The sequence below is a fragment of the Microtus pennsylvanicus genome, chromosome X (genome assembly GCF_037038515.1).
Source record: "Microtus pennsylvanicus isolate mMicPen1 chromosome X, mMicPen1.hap1, whole genome shotgun sequence".
NCBI classification, from domain to species: Eukaryota; Metazoa; Chordata; class Mammalia; order Rodentia; family Cricetidae; genus Microtus; species Microtus pennsylvanicus.
This window is the reverse complement of record NC_134601.1, coordinates 96,473,338-96,483,009: the sequence shown is the minus strand read 5'-3', so window position 1 is coordinate 96,483,009 and position 9,672 is coordinate 96,473,338. Positions and strand designations below refer to the sequence as shown.

Below are 9,672 nucleotides of genomic sequence, written 5' to 3'. Positions count from 1 at the left end.
TTTGATCCTACTGCACGTACTGGCTTTGTGGGAGCCTAGGCAGTTTGGATGTTCAGCTTACTAGACCTGGATGGAGGAGGGTAGTCCTTGGACTTCCCACAGGACAGGGAACCCTGATTGCTCTTTGGGATGACGAGGGAGGGGTGCTTTATTAGGGGAGGGGAGGGAAATGGGAGGCGGTGGCAGGGAAGAGACAGAAATCTTTAATAAATAAATAAATTTTAAAAAAAGAAATAATTGTTTCACAGTTTTAAGGGCCTTAAATGTTAACAGACATTGTTCTAACATATATATATATATATATATATATATATATATATATATATATATATAACCATTTGACATTTTGGCACAGTTAATGAAACTCAGTTTGCTTATTTGATTATGTCCGAAATCCAAGACATATTTCTGTGAAGAATGTTGTTAATGCCAGTGGTTGCAGCACACTTTAATTCTTCTGTACATCAGGTTAAAAATGCTATTAGACAATGTTTTCCTTTTCTGACAAGTATATTTAAAGTGATAATAAAAAAGAAAACTTAGAATCTTAAAGTGAAAGGAATATTGGGTGTCAGATGATACAACTGAAAATTGTGCTAGTAAAGAACAAAGCAAGTTTTGGAGAAATTAAGTGACTAATGAAAACTCAGTGTTCATATGAAAGCATTTGGGAGTTTAAATACACCTGATTTCTACCTTGTTGTATAAGAATTCTTAAGGAATAGCTAATAATCACTATGCAGACTCAGTTTTCATTACTTTCCTGGATTTTGTTTCATAATTACTTTTTAATGCTGTGTTTTTAAAAGTTTCATGCAATTTTATTTTTATGTAAATTTACTTAAATAATTTTGAACTCAATATGTCCTTGGGTTTTACCTGGTCTTCAAACTACTCTGGCATGAGGCAGCCAAGTTCACAGTCATTTCCCTATCCAAGAACTAAAAGTTGTCACCAACATTAAAGACTGGTTTTTAGCTTGTAGATCCATTCTGTGTTGAACTAGATTCTCCACCATACAGTTTTCTGTGAAGGAAAGTGAAGGAAGCATCTCCTTGTAGCTTTTCTTAGTATAACATATTCTTAATCATTATGGGTTTAAAAACATTCAGATAAAAATGCCCATTGTTTTTTCAACACTAACAGCAATGACTTAAAGTGCAACCATAGCCGTCATTTAGTACAGCTTACCATACTGGCATGGTGCTGCTCCCTGGTTCATTTTCAGCCAAGATAGCTCTCTCAGTCATGACCAAGGACCAGAAAGCAGAAAACAATTATCATTTGCTATCTTGATCAGACTGCAGGCAGAAAAGTGTTCCTAGCCCTACTAAAGTCTTTCAGAACGCCACGAGAAGCTAGAACCTCAAATTTACTTAATGCAGTGACAAAAAGACAAGCCTATTAATGTAGCCACTTTAGCAACCTTTTCAGTGAAGTGAATCCTGGTGTTTTAACTAGTCCCAACAGCAGTGCCTCCAGCTGCAAGTTCATATATCATTGCCATGGTAGTTTTTATTCTTGCCACTGCATATGGGAATTGTTACACAAAAACACTGAATGTTGATCAAAGACTAAGTGTAACAGCATCCTGTGTATGAGAGTTCACCCAAGTTTGATGATTTATACAAACTCTGGATCATACAGCTTTGGTAGTCCTGGTAACAGGACTTTGTGAACTTCCACCACAGCAACAATATGCATGGCTGTAGGAAAAGTGTCACTGGAGTTCTGGCTAATATTAGCATGATCATTGGGATGCACTGGCTTCTTGTTGCCAAGTTGACCTGTTAAGATCTCAATTTTTCTATTGCTAATGTCTTCATTTACATTTATATTTGTCTGGGTTCTTGATCTACAGTGCCACACCACAAGAGGAAAGTGATCATTTTAAATTGCCTTCAGCTACCTCAGGTGATGCCTTCATTACTGTACTAGAATTTTTGGATAGAGACCATAATCCTGATTTACTTCAGCAGCAACATCAGCTCACTTTAAGGTGTCAAAAGTTTTAATGATTGAAATAGGCGTCTGTCCCACCTTCAATCTTAAAGTTCATTATCAATCTTACTGTCTTGAACCATAATACTTATCAGTTGTGATCTTTATTTTTCCAATGGTATAGTCAGTATGGAAGGAATTTTGGCTTTGCCTTTGAGTAGTGCCAGGGCCCAGCACAGGAGAACACCCATGGTCTCTGAATCCACAGTTGGGGCTTACCTGCCTGCAAAAGGTATAAAAGTGTGGTGCTGAGGAATGTGGGTAGAAAGCTGAGCCTAAAGGCTCACTCCGACATCGATTTATAATGTGTTTTTAAAAGTAGTGAGAACCCAGACAAATATTCTATGAGCAAACATGTAGGATAAAGTAAGTCATACCTGAGTAGTAATAAATTAATTTTGAAGTTTAAAAACCATTAAAAGCACTATTGAAATTGTGAGTCATTGCAAAACATTTAGTTAGCTGTACATAAAATCCCATGATGAACCATTAAAATTGGCATGTGGAATTGAAGAGACATGAGAACTATAGTATTTGAGAATCTGAAAACACACAAATATATATTTTAAAGATAAAAAATAATATAGGGTATAACAATTATAGTTGCTACCCATGGTAGTACATGAAAAAAAGTATATATGAAAAGAAGTAAATGCTCATGTGATAAACTGAAATAAAACAAGAGTGAGGTATTTCATAGCTTGTTCATCTGTGAAGTAAATTTGAGGTTCCATTGTGAGTTCCAAAAGCCAATTCAATCATACAAATACCTTTTAGTGTCCCTTAATATTATAAACGTTTTTAGAAGGTAATTGTGAACAGTGAATGATAGATAGATGGGTAGTATGGTATAGGATGTGTTGCTTTCATTGTTTGAATAAAGAGACTGTCTTGGCCTTTTGATAGGGCAGAAACTTAGGAAGGTGGGGAAGACAGAACTGGGAGGAAGAGCAGAGTCAGAGAGCCACCCACCATGAGGCTGCCAGGTCAGACATACTGAATCTTTCCTGGTAAGCCATGACCTTGTGGTGAACACAGGTTATTAGAAATGGGTTAAATCAAGATGTGAGAGTTAGCCAATAAGAGGCTAGAAATAATGGCCCAGGCAGTTCATTTAAGAGAAAACTTCCTGACTCAGCAGCTGTACAAAAAAAAAGCCACACAGTTTTAAAACATGGCTTTCTGAGCCCTGCCACCGGTGCAAACTCTGGCTATGGAGCATTTGTGGGCCTCGGTGTTTGTGTGTCTGCTTAGGATTGGAAGGAAAGTGGCTGAGACCATGCCTGTGACTCACCACTCCCTGTCTGGGCAGGCGGCAGGATCAGGTTTACTAGGCGTGCACAAACAGGAGAGCATGGTAGATTTCTGCCGCCATACAAGGAGATGTTTCCAGGCTGCACAGTGCTCTGCATGGCTGATTTGGCTGTTATTCAAATAAAAAAAGTTTATATGCCACAGGCTTAGTCTCAGAGTTAAAGTGCCGAGTTTGGCTCCTACCTGTTGGCCCCAGAGCTAGCAGAAATGGTCCATCCACCATTTTGAAATTGGAGAGAGGTGGAGCCAACATCCAGAGCAGCCCTGCCATGCTAGCGGTGCAGTGCACACGGCTTAGAGGCACAAGGGATTTCACCATGTTGGACTGGGTTGGGCAAGCAGGCAGTACCTGTATTTGATTGTCACTGCTTAGATTCTTAAGAGCTTAGCATTTTAAAAGCTCTTCAAGATAGTAGAGAATTAAAGACAATGTAATAGGATAGATTCAGGCATAAAAGACCTCTAAATGGGTCATAGGGTTAGATAGACATATGCAGGATTGGGAGAGAAAAAAAGAGTATTGAAAGTCATAAAGTAAAGTTAATGCTTTAAAAAAAAGGGGGTAAAGTCTTTAAAGAGACAGAGTACAGATAGTTATTGATTAAAAGAAATAAAGAAAAGTAAGCCATGTAAAAATGGAAAATTCATAGAGAGCCTGGATTATGTGTATTGTTGTATTTTCTTTGAATTTTTTGACTGTAAACGAGCTAATTACAGAGGTACATCTCATTGTATGGGCTGCTAAGATAAACCAGGACATATATTATAAAGGTATCTTGACTTCAAAATTTGGGTCTAAGAATATGATGCTTTGGAAAAGAGGTTCTTCATTTGTTTTCACAGAAGATGAGACCCTGTAGGTTGCTTCTAGACCGATATGGCATGATAGACCACATCCTCCTGAAAGGTTGCTGTAAACACCCTCAAAAACTTACTTTGCTCAACTGCTGACTGAGATAAACCTATAACACAGGATACACCACAAAAAAAAAACAGGTTAACAGTGCCCCCATACAGCAGGAAGCAGTTTGTAGAGAAAACACTGCACCCATATTCCCAAATATTGTTTAAACATTTAAAGGGGGAGATGATATAGATATGAATAATTTGCATTGATATGAATTTTGGTTTACTATTTTAAGGTCAATTTTGTTATATGCATATTTCTAATCTTGATTAAGGTATTGTGATTGTGTAGTATATTTAAAATTGTAATGTATAATTAGGAAATATAGGTTGTTAATGGATAATCATCGATAATAGTCAAGCTTGGAGTCATGTTAGTTAGATTTTCTAGATGTCTATAGATATATTTCAGTTAGGCATTCTTCATATCTTTCAAAGACCACAGAATATGGCATTTAATGTTTTAATAACTTAGGGCTTTTCATGACAATGAGACATGTCTGCTCCTGGTAGCACCAATCTACTTCAGGAGGAAGATGGGCATCAAAGAGGCTCCTTATAAAGTTTGCTAGCCATTTGGGCAAGAAACTGTTCTTGCTTGGACTGTTGCATAAACTGGACAGGAAGAACCCACAGAAAGAGGACTGCTGAACTTGCCTAGAGGTTATATGATCCTTTGGGGTTCCTGATTTACGAAAGAGTATGTGAGACATTCTACAGGATACAGAAGAAAGTGACTGAACTGTCTTTGAAATTTCCTGCTTCATGGAAATGTCTGCTGGATACTATGGACCTGTAGGCTGAAGATGTAACCCCAACATTACAGAAAAACTTTGGGTGACTGTCCAGGAAGTTAGTTGTCTCTGTCATTTCTAGAGTTTTCTAAGTTGCTTATAATGCACTTCCTGTTTACTTAGGTAATATTATATCCTTCTGAAGTCTTTGATGGAGTTGAAGAATGGATATATAGTTTTCCTTTGTTATGATAAAAGATAAAATAGATCTATATATTGTAAATGTAATTCTTGCTTGATACCTGTTATATGTAATTTTACTATGTTAAAGTCTTCCTTTTTGTTTAAACAGAAAAGGGGAAATAGTATAAAATATGTTGCTTTTATTAGTTGAATAAAGAGACTATCTTGGCCTTTTGATAGGGCAGAAACTTAGGAAGGTGTGACGGAGGAGATACTTTCATTGGTTAATACAGAAACTGCCTTAGCACATTTGATAGGCCAGCCCTTAGGTGGCTGGAGTAGACAGAACAGAATGCTGGGAGAAAGAAGCTGAGGCAAGCAGTTGCCATGATTCTCCCACTCCAGACAGGTTAAGATCTTTCCTGGTAAGCCAGCTCGTGGTGCTACACAGAATATTAGAAATGGGTTAGATCAATATGTAAGAGCTAGCCAATAAGAGGCTGGAACTAATGGGCCAGGCAGTATTTAAAAGAATACAGTTTCCTTGTAATTATTTTGGGTATAAAGCTAGCCGTGTGGGCAGCCGGGTGCCAGGAACGTAGCTCTCCACTCTTATCACTACAGAGTGGCACCCAACGTGGTAACTAAATCCACTTAAAAACCCGAGAAGGCTTAAAAATAAGGGAGAGAGAGTTTAACACAGATTTTTGCTGTTTGTTGGTGGCATGCTACAGAGAGAATTTCCTGACTCGGCAGCCTAAAAAAAAAAAAGAGCCCCATTTGGTTTTCAAACGCGGCTTCCTGGGCCCTATAGCCAGTACGAAATCCGACTATGGTACATTTGTGGGCCTGGATGTTTGTTTGGGTTCCAACTTGGGATCAGAAAGAGTACTCTGAGACCATGCCTGTGCTCCCAGCCTGAGCAGACTGTGGGATCAGGCTTAGGATGGCAGGAGAGCATGGCGGATTCCCGCTGCCATTCAGAGAGGTTTTTTCAGTGCTCTGCGTGTCAGATTTGGCTGTAACTTGGATGAGAGTTTCTGTGCTGCATGCTCAGTCTCAGAATTAAACTGCTGACTATGGCTCCAGTATGAACTTGCTATGTGCCTGGAACTGTGTGCAGCTCAGGGGCACCAAATTGATCTGATGCAGGAGCAGCTGCTCCATGCTGAACTGTGCTGACCTCAGGCAGGAACGATCATAATTACCATAACAACAGCCCAGTTAAGGTTTAGACTGGCAGTAAATAGGCAGTACCAAATTACCCCTACATGGTGCAACTTAAGTTTTTAAGAAGTGCTTAGCATTTTAAGAATTTCTCCTGGATAGTAAAAAAAAAAAAAATTACAGATTCACAATAGGACAGATTCAGACCACTAAATGGATCACAATGTTGGATGAGTGTACGTAGGCTTGAGAGAGAGAAAATATATATAGAGAGAGAGAATAAAGTTAATGCCCTTTAAAAAAAGGGGGGTAAAGTCTTTAACGAAACAGAGTACAGATAGTTATAGATTACAAGTAATAAAGAAAAATAAGCCACATAAAAATGGAAAATTCACAGAGAGTCTGGATCATGTACACTGTGTTTTCTTTAAAAGTTCTGACTGTGAAGGAGCTAAGTACAAAGAGACATTTTATTATATTACTGCCAAATGGAACCAGGACGGATATCATGAGGGTATGCCTTCAAAATTTGGGTCTAAGGATATGATGCTTTGGAGAGGGTCTTCTTTTGTTTTCACAGAAGATGAGACCCTATGGATTGCTTCTATCCCAATATGGTATGATAGACCACGTCCTCCTGAAAGGTTGCTGTAAATACCCTCAAAAAAATTACTTCACTCAATTGCCAACTGAGATGAATCTGTCACACAGGTTACCCCATGAAGGATATGATTAACAGCGCCCCCATACAGCAGGAAGCAGTTTGGAGAGAAATAACTATGCACATATTCCCAAATATTGTTTATAAATGTTCTTTTACATTTAAAGGGGGATATGGTATAGATATGAATAATTTGCATTGGTATGGATTTTAAGGTCAATTTTGTTATATGTATATGTATTTCTGATCTTGATTAAGGTATTGTGATTGTGTAGTTCATTTTTAAAATGTAATATATAATTAGGAAATATAGGTTGTTAATGGATAATCATCTATAATAGTCGTTTGTAGTCATGTTAGTTAGACTTTCTAGATGTGCATAGATATATGTCAGATAGGCATTCTTCATATCTTTCAAAGACTGCAGAATATGGCATTTAAAATGTTTTAATAACTTAGGGCTTTTCATGACAATGAGACACGTCTGCTCCTGGCAGCACCAATCTACTTCAAGAGGAAGATGGGCATCGAAGAGGCTCCTTATGTAGTTGGTTAGCCATTTGGGCAAGAAACTGCTTTTGCCTGGACTGATGCATAAAATGGACACAGAGAACCCACAGAGAGAGGACTACTGAACTTGCCTAAAGGTGAGATGATTCTTTGGGGTTCCTGATTCATAAAAGAGTCTACAAGACATTCTTCAGGACAAGCAGATAGTGACTGAACTGTCTTTGAAACTTCCTACTTCATAGAAATGTCTGCTGGATACTATGGGCCTGAAGGCCAAAAATGGATGCCCCAACAATACAAAAGAACGTTGGGTGACTGTCTAGGCAGCGAGATGTCTCTGTCATTTCTAGAGTTTTGGAAGTTGCTTACCTCTTGTTTACTTAGGTAGTTTTTTATCCTTCTGAAGAATAAATAGATAGTTATAGTTTTCCTTAGTTATGATAAAAGATAAAATAGATATAAATATTGTAAACTGTTTTATATGTAATTTTGCTATGTTAAAGTTAAAGCCTTCCTTTTTTGTTTAAACAGAAAAAGGGGAAATGATGGAGGAGTTACTTTCATTGGTTAATAAAGAAAGTGCCTTGGCCGATTGGATAGGCCAGGCCTTAGGTGGCTGGAGTAGACAGAACAGAATGCTGGGAGAAAGAAGCCGAGGCAAGCAGTTGCCATGATTCTCCCACTCCAGACAGACACAGGTTAAGATCTTTCCTGGTAAGCCAGCTCGTGGTGCTACACAGAATATTAGAAATGGGTTAGATCAATATGTAAGAGCTAGCCAATAAGAAGCTGGAACTAATGGGCCAGGCAGTGTTTAAAAGATTACCGTTTCCTTGTAATTATTTTGGGTATAAAGCTAGCCGTGCCGGCAGTCGGGTGCCAGGAACATAGCCCACTCCTATTACAACAAAGGTGGGGAAGACAGAAATGGATGCTGGGAGGAAGAGCAGAGTCAGAGAGCTACCCACCATGAAGATGCCAGGTCAGACATGCTGAATCTTTCCCGGTAAGGCACGACCTTGTGGCAAACACAGATTATTAGAAATGAGTTAAATCAAGATGTGAGAGTTAGCCAATAAGAGGCTAGAAATAATGGGCCATGCAGTGTTTAAATGAATACAGTTTCTGTGTAATTATTTCAGATGTAAGCTAGCTGGGCAGCCAGGACAAAAAGCAGGCCCACTTCTCTCTCTTACAACATAGATAGGTAGGATGACAGAGAAAGATAAAGAGAGAGAGAGAGGGAGAGAGAGAGAGAGAGAATGGGAGAAATCAGCACAAAACTTTTAGTGTAGGCTGGTATTTATAAATTACTCAGCCTCTGATGTTATGTTGTCGAATCAGAACACAATCTCAGACACATGAGGAGTTTGATTTCTTAGGGTGCTATGGAAACCTCTAAAGAACTCAAGCAATTGCCAAGATTATTGGTTGCTTACCAAAAACTGACTGTAAGGCCTTATTGCTTAAGACAACATTTACATTTATCATTGAACATGGAACAGTTATGCTGGTGCCTAACTAGAGCCTTCACCACGTCTGAGTCTGTGGTTCTACTGCAGCTGGGGTCTTTGTTGATATCCATAACCCATATAGCCACCAAGGCCACAGGGATGCCCATTGTCTAAGCCACCATAATTTTGGTGTCCAAAGATCATGCTGCCCCTGGGGGGCATTTTGATGTGAGTGACCTGTGCTGCTACCAGGGGACATGATTACATATGGGCCTGAGTTGTTGCCTAGGGCCATGTCTGTATATATGGCATTCCAGCAGCCAGGATCTGTGTTGATGTTTATGGCTTCAGTAACCACTGAAGACCATGTAATTGACAGAGGTCTGGTAAGACACCTGAGTCCACAGTGTCTGAAGACCACGTTGCCATCAGGGTCATGCTAATCTGGATGGTTTGGGCTGCCACCCAGGGCCATAGCAAAATCTGAGCTCAGGATGCAGGGTGGGGCAATATCTGGTTCTGTGGTCCTATTGTAGCCAGGGTCTGTGTTGTTGTCTGTGGTTCCTGACACCACTGAAGGCCATGCTGATACCAGAGCTTTGGACAACCACCTAGGGCCATATTTGTGTCTAAGGGCTGTGCTGTCACTGTAGCCATGCTGATCAATGGTAGCCTGTCTACTACCTGGGGCCAAGGTGACATCTGAGTAGGGGCTGCTGGTGAGGACCATGCCTGGATCTGT

At 39.4% G+C, this 9,672-nt stretch overlaps 1 pseudogene; it reads right to left on the bottom strand.

The window, feature by feature from the left end:
- Positions 1-837: 837 nt before the first annotated feature.
- On the bottom strand, positions 838-9,097 carry LOC142840431 (fumarate hydratase, mitochondrial-like; annotated as a pseudogene).
- Positions 9,098-9,672: the final 575 nt, after the last annotated feature.